Raw genomic sequence first — 12667 nt, 5'->3', positions numbered from 1 at the left:
TCCTATTACTTTGAAAGTGAAATGACACACTGACTGTCGTTAAAGTGCAGTTGCCATTGCTTTAATTTCATGCATGTAAAATCATCAGCGAAAAAACAGCAGTCCTATTTGTTTATGTTACGCTATTTAATTGTATTATATTCATAAAGTAATCATTTTAATTTTGCCAAAAATTCCTTCTATATGCCCAAGACTTTATGCTCAGGCCATACTGGCCGCTTGAATATAAAAATATAGAAGAAAAAAGACAAAATAATAAAAAGTATGATTGTATGATTCACATTTAGGCCTTTATTAACTCATGCATCTATTTGACACAACTTCCTGCATTCTATTCTTATTGAAATATATGTATATGTATTTTATTCCTATTTAGGTTTTTTTAAATGTACTATAAAAATAAACTTCGACTTTACTTGAAATATACTATATATTGCAAGAAAAAAAAGATATTGTAATGTCAGCTTTTTCTAATATCGTGCAGCCCTAATGTATCTCTGTACAGAATCAGCTGTGTTGTAGTCTGAACAGACTATACATAAGTGTAAGTGTATTAAGAAAAATATCTGCCAAAGTAATAGTGGCTGGCACCAGTAAGGATGAAGACTACTGAGTTCTCCCCTGAAAACAAATCCACCAGCCTATCTTAAGATAAGATAGGCAGTTGTGTACTCTACAAAAACAAGTACTTGATTACTTATGCTAATTCCTATCTTAGCCCAACATTGGCAAAACAAGCTATCCATCTGATATTGCTGAAAAATGTATTCAAATTAAACAGGGAAGTCTGTACTAACTCAATATCATCTGTATATTTAATGTCATTAATGGTATATTAACTAATTAAGAGGAATTAATTCTCGTCTATTTCTGTGCTGTTATCTCACATTCAAAGTAATCAGTATTTAACCAAAAATCATCAATATGTCCCGGTCCAAGTATGTATAGATCTCTATGTATGAATCTCACTGCATAGTTTTTTTATTCCTCTACTATGTGGATTATTTATATCACATCATATCACATTATCATCATTAATCATACAAAGTCACATATTGACCATTTCTAAAAACGCAAATCAATGGAGGATTTGATATTGAAAGGAACTGTAGCTGTCTTAATAAGCCAGAAATGGTCATTTGTTATATTTTTATTTTATTGGGTTTCTAAAAAATAATATGTACCGTGTGTTTCTTTTGAGCAACATTGTATGTGTGTGTGTATGTCCTTCAGTACTACAGTACCTGCTGTAGCCTGCAGGGGCAGCAGAGCCTCCTAGTTGGTGCTGGGCACATTGATGCAGCTGATGAGCCGAGCTCATTCTGAGATTCAGTGGTGATAATAATATAATAATATAATAATATAATAGCAGCTCTGCTTGTGCTGAACAAGAGCTGCCTTAAAATACATAAACACAACTTAACTATCCTAAAAACGTGGTAGAAGGCTTACACGGTATGTTGTTTTTGTCTTTGTTTGTATACATATGTATACATATATATTTATTTAATTTCATCATTAGTTTATAAATGTGAAGATTTCATTCAATGTGTCAAAATATACAGGACTGTCTCAGAAAATTAGAATATTGTGATAAAGTTCTTTATTTTCTGTAATGCAATTACAAAAACAAAAAAGTCATACATTCTGGATTCATTACAAATCAACTGAAATATTGCAAGCCTTTTATTATTTTAATATTGCTGATTATGGCTTACAGTTTAAGATTAAGATTCCCAGAATATTATAATTTTTTGAGATAGGATATTTGATTTTTCTTAAGCTGTAAGCCATGATCAGCAATATTAAAATAATAAAAGGCTTGCAATATTTCTTAAATGGTATATCTACCATTTAAGACGCTTTAGGAGCAGTTATAGGAACCATTGCACAAATCTGGGAAAAATGCCAAATAAGAGTTGTAATTTCCCCAGTTAAATGTTTTCTGGTGCTTTCCTTTGCTAACTCTACCCAGCTACCTGGCTAGCCTGTCTGTTGGACTTCTGCATCTCAGTTGCCACAACAAACCTTTTGCTCTTCCATTAGTGTGAGAGCTGAACGTTTCCTCTGGGACCCCCGATCTCCTAGGAAATCTATCACGGTGATTGACATTTCGGCCCAGTCCAAGGACCCAATGTTCTGGTGGATTGTAGTCCTTTAAAAGAGTTACATGAAGTTACATTATTGATTTAGTCAATTATATATGAGCAAAATATCTCTTGAACAAACACCTTTATTTTAACAATATTGTAGGGGTGATTATTGGTGCTTCCATAAAATTATTATCAAAATTAGTTTTTAAATTTATAATCATCAGTTATGTAGATATAATGAAAAAAAGGAGTAGTTGGTATTGATAAACAGATTATGTTAGAAGACAGCTGGGAAAAAAAGAAGAGAGCTGGGAGAAGTTGTAAACAGTTTTAAGTGTCATTCCTTTTCAGCAACAGTATGCCTTATTTAAAATAGTTCCTCAATCCTCAAATCACATTTCTTATATTTACACACTGTTTTAGCATATGTAAGCAGTCACCTGGTGATAGTTGACAAGCCATCAGCCGGCGAGTCCATATTGTAAACACATTAAGCACAGTATTAAACTCTGACATTAAGTATCATAAGAACGCATTTCTTGTCAAACGTAAGCTAGAATAAGACTTAATAAAGTAAATAACATTAACTTTAGCTTCACAAGCCTAAAATGCAAGAACTTCTTGATACTTGCTGTATGATTGCTGTATAATGTGAACGTGGATGTCAGAGCGACTCAGCCTGCTAACTCCGGCACTTAGGCCGCGTTCAGACTGCCAGCCAATATCCCATTTTTAGCCCATCCAGATTGAAACTGGATGACTCTTTTGAATTCTGAACAGTCCCAAACCGCATGAGATCCACTCACTCACTCACTCATCTTCTCCCGCTTTATCCGTTACCGGGTCGCGGGGGCAGCAGCCTCAGCAGGGATGCCCAGACTTCCCTCACCCCAGACACTTCCTCCAGCTCTTCCGGGGGGAGTCCGAGGCGTTCCCAGGCCAGCCGAGAGACATAGTCTCTCCAGCGTGTCCTGGGTCTGGAACACCTCCCTAGGGAGGCGTCCAGGAGGCATCCGGTACAGATGCCCAAGCCACCTCAGCTGACTCCTCTCAATGTGGAGGAGTAGCGGCTCGACTCCGAGCTCCTCCCGGGTGACCGAACTCCTCACCCTATCTCTAAGGGAGCGTCCAGCCACCCTGCGGAGGAAACTCATCTCGGCCGCTTGTATCCGCGATCTTGTCCTTTCGGTCACTACCCAAAGTTCATGACCATAGGTGAGGGTAGGGGCGTAGATTGACCGGTAAATCGAGAGCTTCGCCTTTCGACTCAGCTCCCTCTTTACCACGACGGTCCAGTACATCGACCGCATTACTGCGGACGCTGCACCGATCCGCCTGTCAATCTCACGCTCCATTGTTCCCTCACTCGTGAACAAGATCCCGAGATACTTGAACTCCTCCAGCTGAGGCAGGACTTCTCCACCCACCCGGAGAAGGCATGCCACCCTTTTCCGGTCGAGAACCATGGCCTCGGTCTTGGAGGTGCTGATTCTCATCCCTGCCGCGTCGCACTCGGCTGCAAACCGCCCCAGCACATGCTGGAGGTCCCGGTCTGATGAAGCCAACAGGACAACATCATCTGCAAAAAGCAGAGATGAAATCCTGAGGTTCCCAAACCGGATCCCCTCCGGCCCCTGGCTGCGCCTAGAAATCCTGTCCATAAAAATTATGAACAGGACCGGTGACAAAGGGCAGCCCTGCCGGAGTCCAACATGCACCGGGAACAAGTCTGACTTACTGCCGGCAATGCGAACCAGACTCCTGCTTCGATCATACAGAGACCGGACAGCCCTTAGTAGAGGGCCCCGGACTCCATACTCACTCAGCACCCCCCACAGAATGGCACGAGGGACACGGTCAAATGCCTTCTCCAGATCCACAAAACACATGTAAACTGGTTGGGCAAATTCCCATGAACCCTCGAGCACCCTGCGGAGGGTATAGAGCTGGTCCAGTGTTCCACGACCGGGACGAAAACCGCATTGTTCCTCCTGAATCCGAGGTTCGACTATCGGCCGTAATCTCCTCTCCAGTACCCTGGCGTAGACTTTCCCCGGGAGGCTGAGAAGTGTGATCCCCCTGTAGTTGGAACACACTCTCCGGTCCCCCTTTTTAAACAGAGGGACCACCACCCCGGTTTGCCACCCCAGCGGTACTGTCCCCTTCCTCCATGCAATGTCGCAGAGGCGTGTCAGCCACGACAGCCCTACGACATCCAGAGACTTGAGGTACTCAGGGCGAATCTCATCCACCCCCGGTGCCCGGCCACCGAGGAGCTTACGAACCACCTCGGTGACCTCGGCTTGGGTGATGGATGAGCACGCCTCCGAGCCCCAACCCTCTGCTTCCTCAGTGGAAGGCATGTCAGTCGGGTTAAGGAGATCCTCAAAGTATTCCTTCCACCGTCCGACAATGTCCCCAGTCGAGGTCAACAGCTCCCCACCAGCACCATAAATGGTGCCGGCAGAGTACTGTTTCCCCCTTCTGAGGCGCCGAACGGTCCTCCAGAATTTCCTCGAGGCCGACCGAAAGTCCTCCTCCATGGCCTCCCCGAACTCCTCCCAGACCCGAGTTTTTGCCTCCAAGACTGCCCGAGCCGCGGCCCGCTTGGCCTGCCGGTACCTATCTACTGCGTCAGGAGTCCCACCGGCCAACATAGCCCGGTAGGACTCCTTCTTCAGTCTGACGGCATCCTGTACTTCCGGTGTCCACCACCGGGTTCTAGGATTGCCGCCACGACAGGCACCGGAGACCCTGCGTCCACAGCTTCGAGCCGCCGCGTTGACAATGGAGGCGGAGAACATGGTCCACTCGGACTCGATGTCCCCCGCCTCCCCCGGGATCCGAGAGAAGCTCTCCCGGAGGTGGGAGTTGAAGATGTCCATGACAGAGGGCTCAGCCAGACGTTCCCAACAGACCCTCACAATCCGTTTGGGTCTGCCCGGTCTGTCCAACCTCCTCCTCCGCCAGTGCATCCAACTCACCACCAGGTGGTGATCAGTTGACAGCTCAGCCCCTCTCTTCACCCGAGTGTCCAAGACATGCGGCCGAAGGTCAGATGAAACGACAACAAAGTCGATCATTGACCTCCGGCCTAGGGTGTCCTGGTGCCACGTGCACTGATGGACACCCTTATGCTTGAACATGGTGTTCGTGATGGACAAACTGCGACTCGCACAGAAGTCCAACAACAAAACACCACTCGGGTTCAGATCGGGGAGGCCGTTCCTCCCAATCACGCCTCTCCAGGTATCACTGTCATTGCCCACGTGAGCGTTGAAGTCCCCCAGTAGAACAATGGAGTCCCCAGTTGGAGCACTATCAAGTACTCCTCCCAGGGACTCCAAGAAGGCCGGGTACTCCCCACTGCTGTTCGGCCCGTAGGCACAAACAACAGTGAGAGACCTATCCCCGACCCGAAGGCGCAGGGAAGCGACCCTCTCGTTCACCGGGGTGAACTCCAACACATGGCGGCTGAGCTGGGGGGCTATAACCAAGCCCACACCAGCCCGCCGCCTCTCACCCTGGGCAACTCCAGAGTAGTGGAGGGTCCAGCCCCCTTCAAGGAGCTGGGTTCCAGAGCCCAAGCTATGTGTGGAGGTGAGCCCGACTATCTCTAGCCGGTATCTCTCAACCTCACGCACAAGCTCCGGCTCCTTCCCCCCCAGCGAGGTGACATTCCATGTCCCCACTGTGAGGGTTGATGTCCAGGGATTGGGTCGTCGAGGCACCCCGCCACGACCGCTACCCAGCCCACAATGCACCGGCCTGCCATGGACCTTCCTGCGGGTGGTGGGCCTACTGGAAGGCGGACCCGCGTCGCCGTTTCGGGCTGAGCCCGGCCGGGTCCCACGGGCAAAGACCCGGCCACCAGGCGCTTGCCTACGAGCCCCAACCCCAGGCCTGGCTCCAGGGCGGGGCCCCGGTGACGTCGATCCGGGCGACGTAACGGTCCTTGATATCTTTTTCATCATGGTAGGCTTGTGAACCGCTCTTAGTCTGGCCCGTCACCCAGGACCTGTTTGCCATGGGAGTCCCTACTAGGGGCGAAAGTGCCCCCGACAACATAGCTCCTAGGATCACTCGGGCACACAAACCCCTCCACCACAGTAAGGTGGCGGTTCAAGGAGGGGCGCATGAGATCCGATTTTTGCAAACCAGATGGAAACCACCTCCGGGAGGTAGTTTCATATCCGATCCATATCGCATTTGGGCAGATGCGTCTCAGTCTGAACAGCTCCAAACACTCAGATCGGTTTTGACTGTCCGTGACGTCACTCTACGCGACGCCAGCCCAGACCCATGCGCCAAACAACCCGCCCATTTCCAGTTGTGGAGCTACGTTACAGGTATGGAGCAGTCGGAAGATGCCGAAAACAGCAGTCCTTGGACAGAGGAAGAAAGAAGAGTTTTTGATGTCGCAATTACATGACGTCACACAATACACGCGCTGGGTGACGCCTCCGCTCCGACGTCGTTGCTACGGCAACCCGTCAGATCAGTCAATGATGTGGCCCAGTCTGAACAGAGCCAGATGCGATTTGGACACTTGCTAAAAACAGTGTGGACAGTCAGCCCTGAAAATCGGATATGAGAAGGAATCAGATATGAATCAGATTTGCCTGCAGTCTGAACGTGGCCATAGACGGCCCCTAAATGAATGAAACAGGTGCTTTACATCTCGTTTTGATCATTTAGCAACAAAATTGTTACAACAAAACAACACTGCACTGAGGGAAGATTTGCACGTTATTTCATGTTGATTTTGAGAGGCTTTACATCCCCACTAACCCTGGAAATAGTTGTAAAGTCACGAGTAACATTAAAAATAGGATTTCACCGTTTCAGCCAACGTTAGCCTCATATGCTTTAGTGTTGACTACTTGAATTATGTTAGGTTGGTAACAAGGTTCAGAATACAAGAATGGGCTTTAAGATATTGATTTGAAACACATGTCACACATACGAATATAGTTGCATAACTTCAGAAAGTCCCCTCCACACTCCAAGGATGTTGGTTAGTTGGTTACGGGCTAGTTACGGCTGCTGCTGCATGTCAGTCTCTCCTAACTGGATTTGATGGGCCAGAGGAGACATTTCCACTTTAATCACGAATTTGTATTTCAACTTTGTTCTTGAAATTTCAACTTTATTCACGAAATTTAGACTTTTTTCTCGAAGTGCACTATAAAAAAAAAAATCTTCCCCTCTCAAATATTTTTTCTCCTGCATGGCCCTAATACTCTTCCGTATATATATATATATATATATATATATATATATATGCTGCTGATTTGTTGCATTCAGCTTTAGATGAAGTTGCTCCTTTGAAAAGGAGGGTTTCTAGCCACAGGAGCTTAACTCCCTGGTATAATTCAGATATCCGCATGTTGAAACAAAACGTGCGTAAAATGGAAAGGAAGTGGTACTCTTGTAGGTCTGTAGACTCTTATCGTGAATGGAAAGATATTTTAATAGTATATAAAAAAGCCATTCGCAAAGCCAGAACAGCTTATTATTCAACGTTGATAGAGGATAACAAAAGTAACCCACGTTTTCTGTTCAGCACTGTAGCCAGGCTGACAAAGAGTCACAACTCTGTTGAGCCGTGCATTCCTGCAGCTCTCAGTAGTGAGGACTTTATGGGCTTCTTCAACAGTAAAATCGCGAGAATTAGAGAAGAAATCAACCAGCCGGTTGTAGGTGTTTCTTCAGCTTTAGCGACTTCCCTAGGCTCTGACTTGTCTCTAGACTGTTTTGATCCTATAGACCTCCCTGAGCTGACTTCACTCGTTAATAGAGCTAAGTCAACCACATGTATGTTAGACCCCATCCCGACTCGTCTATTCAAACATATTTTTTCTCTTATTGGTACGACAATACTGGACCAAATTAACTTATCCCTAAGTTTAGGATATGTACCACAGGTTTTCAAAGTCGCAGTAATTAAACCTTTACTTAAAAAACCTTCTCTTGACCCAGACACCTTAGCTAATTATAGACCAATTTCCAACCTTCCATTTGTGTCTAAAATTCTGGAAAAGGCAGTTTCAAGCCAGTTATGTGACTATTTGTATAGAAATGATCTGTTTGAAGTCTTTCAGTCAGGGTTCAGAATGCATCATAGCACAGAGACAGCACTTGTTCGAGTCACGAATGACCTCCTTATGGCCTCAGATAAGGGATTAGTGTCCATACTGGTTCTACTGGACCTCAGTGCTGCTTTTGACACTATAGATCATGGCATTTTACTGCACAGGTTAGAGCATGTTGTTGGGATTAAAGGGACAGCTCTATGTTGGTTTAAATCATACCTATCTGACAGGTTCCAGTTTGTTCATGTACATGAGGTTTCTTCAGAACAGTCAAGGGTCTGTTATGGTGTTCCGCAGGGTTCAGTGCTAGGGCCAATCTTGTTCAGTTTATACATGCAGCCGTTGGGAAGTATAATCCAGAATCACGGCATACACTTTCATTGTTATGCTGATGATACGCAGCTCTATTTGTCTATGAAGCCGGATGAAACAGAACCGTTAGTTAAACTTCAGGCATGTCTTAGGGACATCAAGGACTGGATGTCCAGAAATTTCCTGCTTCTAAATTCAGATAAAACAGAGGTTATCATTCTTGGTCCAGAGCATCTTAGGAAGGGATTAGATGGTGTTGCGATGGCTTCCAGTGCAACTGTGAGAAATCTTGGTGTTATTTTCGATCAGGATTTGTCGTTTAAACCATATGTCAATCAGGTTTGTAAAATAGCCTTTTTCCATCTCCGTAATATTGCAAAGATTAGGAAAATCCTCTCACAGAGTGATGCAGAAAAACTAGTTCATGCGTTTGTATCTTCTAGACTAGATTACTGTAATGTGTTGTTAGCAGGATGTCCAAGTAATTTGCTGAATAGGCTCCAGCTGATCCAAAATGCAGCAGCACGAGTACTGACAGGAATTAGCAGGAGAGACCACGTCTCTCCAGTATTAGCGTCGCTCCATTGGTTACCCGTAAAATTCAGAATCCAATTTAAAATTTTATTACTTGCGTATAAAGCCCAAAACGGCTTAGCTCCGCATTATTTGCAAGACCTGATAGTGCCTTATGTTCCTGTCAGAGCTCTCCGTTCTCAGAGTGCAGGTTTACTTGTAGTTCCTAGAGTATCTAAATGTAGATTTGGAGGGCGGGCGTTCTGCTATCAGGCGCCACTACTATGGAACCAACTTCCAATCTGGGTTAAGGGGGCTGACACCACCTCCACCTTTAAAACTAAACTTAAAACATTTCTGTTTAGTAAAGCCTATAGTTAGTGTTTAGTAAACCTCTAGCTGGTGTTGGTAAATCTCTAGGTAGTGTAAACTTTAGTGTGTCAGAGTCGCTCCTGTGGTTTCTTGTGCTGGCCCCCCCTTCTCCTCCCTTTTCTCTCTTTTGTCCATGTTGCAGCATCCTTTGCCGGACACCGGAACCTGCAGGTGGTCGTGGGTGGCTTGTAGCTTGCATTACGGAGCACAAGTCTTTCCCCGACCCTGCACCCCAACCTGGGACTTGCTGATTGGGCCGGAGCTTCGGGAGCTGCGTGCTGGCCTGCGGTCCCCACCCCTGGTCACCCCGTTGCTGCCCCCCCCTTCTCCTCCCTTTTCTCTCTTTTGTCCTGCAGGTGGCCATGGGTGGCTTGTAGCTTGCATTACGGAGCACAAGTCTTTTCCTGACCCTGCACCCCAACCTGGGACTTGCTGATTGGGCCGGAGCTTCGGGAGCTGTGTGCTGGCCTGCGGTCCCCACCCCCGGTCATCCCGTTGCTGCTTCCACCTGCCTGCTGTGCTGTTGCCGTCCCTGACCCACCAGTCTGGCCCTCGGCAGGAGGGTCCCCCCTGATGAGCCTGGTCCTGCTCAAGGTTTCTTCCCTCCTAAAGGGGAGTTTTTCCTTGCCACTGTTTGGCTTAAGGTTTTTCTCCCACTAGGGGAGTTTTTACCTGCCATTGTTTATGTAATAACTGCTCGGGGGTCATGTTCTGGGTATGGGTCTCTGTAAAGCGTCTAGAGACAACTCTGTTGTATTAGACGCTATATAAATAAAATTGAATTGAATTGAATTAAAGGGGAGTTTTTCCTTGCCACTGTTTGGCTTAAGGCTTTTCTCCCATTAGGGGAGTTTTTACCTGCCATTAATTATGTAATAATTGCTAGGGTGTCATGTTCTGGGTCTCTGGAAAGCGTCTAGAGACAACATTTTTTGTATTAGATGCTATACAAATAAAATTGAAATTAAAATTGAAAAATTGAATATATATATATATATATATATATATATATATATATATATATATATAGGGTAGGGTACGGCGTAGGCTCTGCGTTGGTGTAACGCGGAACCATAAATCAGCCTAGAGCAGCACTGAGGGGAGACGGGAGGGAGGAGGGTGAGCGGGGGCTGCCGGGCTCCCGTCCCGTCTTCGCACAGAGTGTCTTGATGATTTACAGTCTGAGCCTACCATTCGTTTTTAAACTGTAAAAAGTGGGGGGGACATGTCCCCCCTGTCTCCAGTGGAAATTGCGTTGTGGCACTAACGGGCAGCAACGCCGTGCTGCCACTCACTCGCTTTATTTTATACTATTTATATACTTTTTCTACTTTTACTGTGACCACCAAATAATGTAGTTTTACTGTCCTCCACCTCATCAACAACATCTCCATCTCAGTCTCCTCGAAAGTCAGTGTCACGGTGGCTGGACACGTTCATTCATTCTGACGCCAAACAGGCTGCAGGAAGCCGCTGCGCATGCTCAGCAGGCTCATTCATATGCAAGAACATACCATTTATGGTAAAAAGCGGGCGTGTAGAGGGCGGGATATGAGGCGGATTCAGCTGCGCAACCTTCCAGCTGGACTGTGATTTATAAAGCGAACATTGCATGCAAGTGTGCGTGCACGAGGTTTTATAGATCCGGATTTTTTTTTGCACCCGCCATTTTCGGCTTTTGGGTTTACGTGCACTTTTAGTATGAATCCTACACACTCCATTTTAAATGAGGCCCCTGGTCTCTGGAAAGATCCTGGAGACAACTTCTGTTGTAAAAGACTCTATATAAATACAACTGAATTGAATTACGGTAAATTGAATCTATGAGTGTGAATTTGATGATGTTGTTGATGGGATAGGTGGGGGCACAGTCGTAGGTGTAGAGAGAGTTAAGTGTAGGGCTCAGCACTCAGCCTTGTGGGGAGCTGAGACTAACGACTGTGAGGGCGTATTAAATGCTGGACTGTGATTCACAAAGAGCATTCTCTAATTGTAGTTTCTGTGATTTGTGTTTGGGGCCAGGTCTCTGTTACCAGCAGATCTTGTTCCTTCATATCTGCAGCTTTGGCTTTAGTCCGTCCATATTGTTGGTGAGGGATACTGGGAAGTGGTATTTTGTGACGTTGCCTTTGTAGCCTTGCTAAAATGCCAGCTCTGCAGCCATGCCTCTGCTCAGCAGCCATGCCTCTGCTCAGCTTCTTCCCCTGAGCCGTCACCATCATCTGATTGTGGGATGATCAGCCATGGGGAGCCGTGTCCTGGGTATGGCACCTGGAATGTTGTGGGATCGGAAATATTTGGCTGTAACTCGTCCCTCCCTCCTCAAACAGATCCAAACAAGGTTGTGCCAGCTATAGAGGGAATGTGCATGACGTCACAGATGAGACTTCACAGCAGGTTACGCCCACTGAGTGTCAGAAAGACTGAGTGTCAGAAAGACTGAGTGGCAGAAAGACTGAGTGGCAGAAAGACTGAGTGTCAGAAAGACTGAGGGCCCGATTTACTAAGATCCTAAATAAAGAGTACTAAATTGCGTGTGCACTGAAAAAGTTTGCGCGTGCTGTTGTTGTGTGTTTTGCGGGTGATCAACTAAGATTGCGTGCGCAATTGATAACAGGTGCAAACCTCAGTATTTAAATGAGGTGTTGCGTGTCTTACGGTTTGCGGAGCAAACTTTGCGCCATGGAGAGTGGATGGAAAGCAGGATATAGTCGCAAGCGCAAAATGAAATTTGACGCGGTGGAGTTAGAAATATTAGTGGAAGAGGCAAACAAACACATTCATGAACTACAGCAAAGAAATTTAAACATTACCAAAAGAAACCTAATATCGGAGAAAATCTGCGATAGAATAAATGCAGTTATAAGACAAAAAGAACGGCAGATGAGGTTAAAACAGAGTCGGCGGCAGAACAGATCTAATTGGGGGGCACATAATAACCAGCGATGTAAATGCTTAATATGAGTTTGCCATCAACGATCACAGCAAACCAGTTTCAATTACACAACATACTGCAAAATCTCTTTTTAATACACACACAAGTGTATTGTGCACCCAAACTGCAAAAAAACAAAAAACAAGGACGTACAGACCACGTCTCTCATTCCCTCCCACGCCCTCTCCATCTCTCTCTCATACTACGCATACACATAAAAATGTGAACGGTGAATCTCCAAATTTAATTTGACGAAATTAGACAGACCCAAACATTCCACATTTGCGTAATAATAAACGTAATAATATTTCCGCGTAGATAAGAGTGAGTTTGATGCTCCTTAACAA

This window comes from Cololabis saira, chromosome 21, assembly GCF_033807715.1.
Source record: "Cololabis saira isolate AMF1-May2022 chromosome 21, fColSai1.1, whole genome shotgun sequence".
In the NCBI taxonomy this organism is placed as follows: domain Eukaryota; kingdom Metazoa; phylum Chordata; class Actinopteri; order Beloniformes; family Belonidae; genus Cololabis; species Cololabis saira.
The sequence above is the reverse complement of the archived record's forward strand: the minus strand, read 5'-3'. Positions refer to the sequence as shown.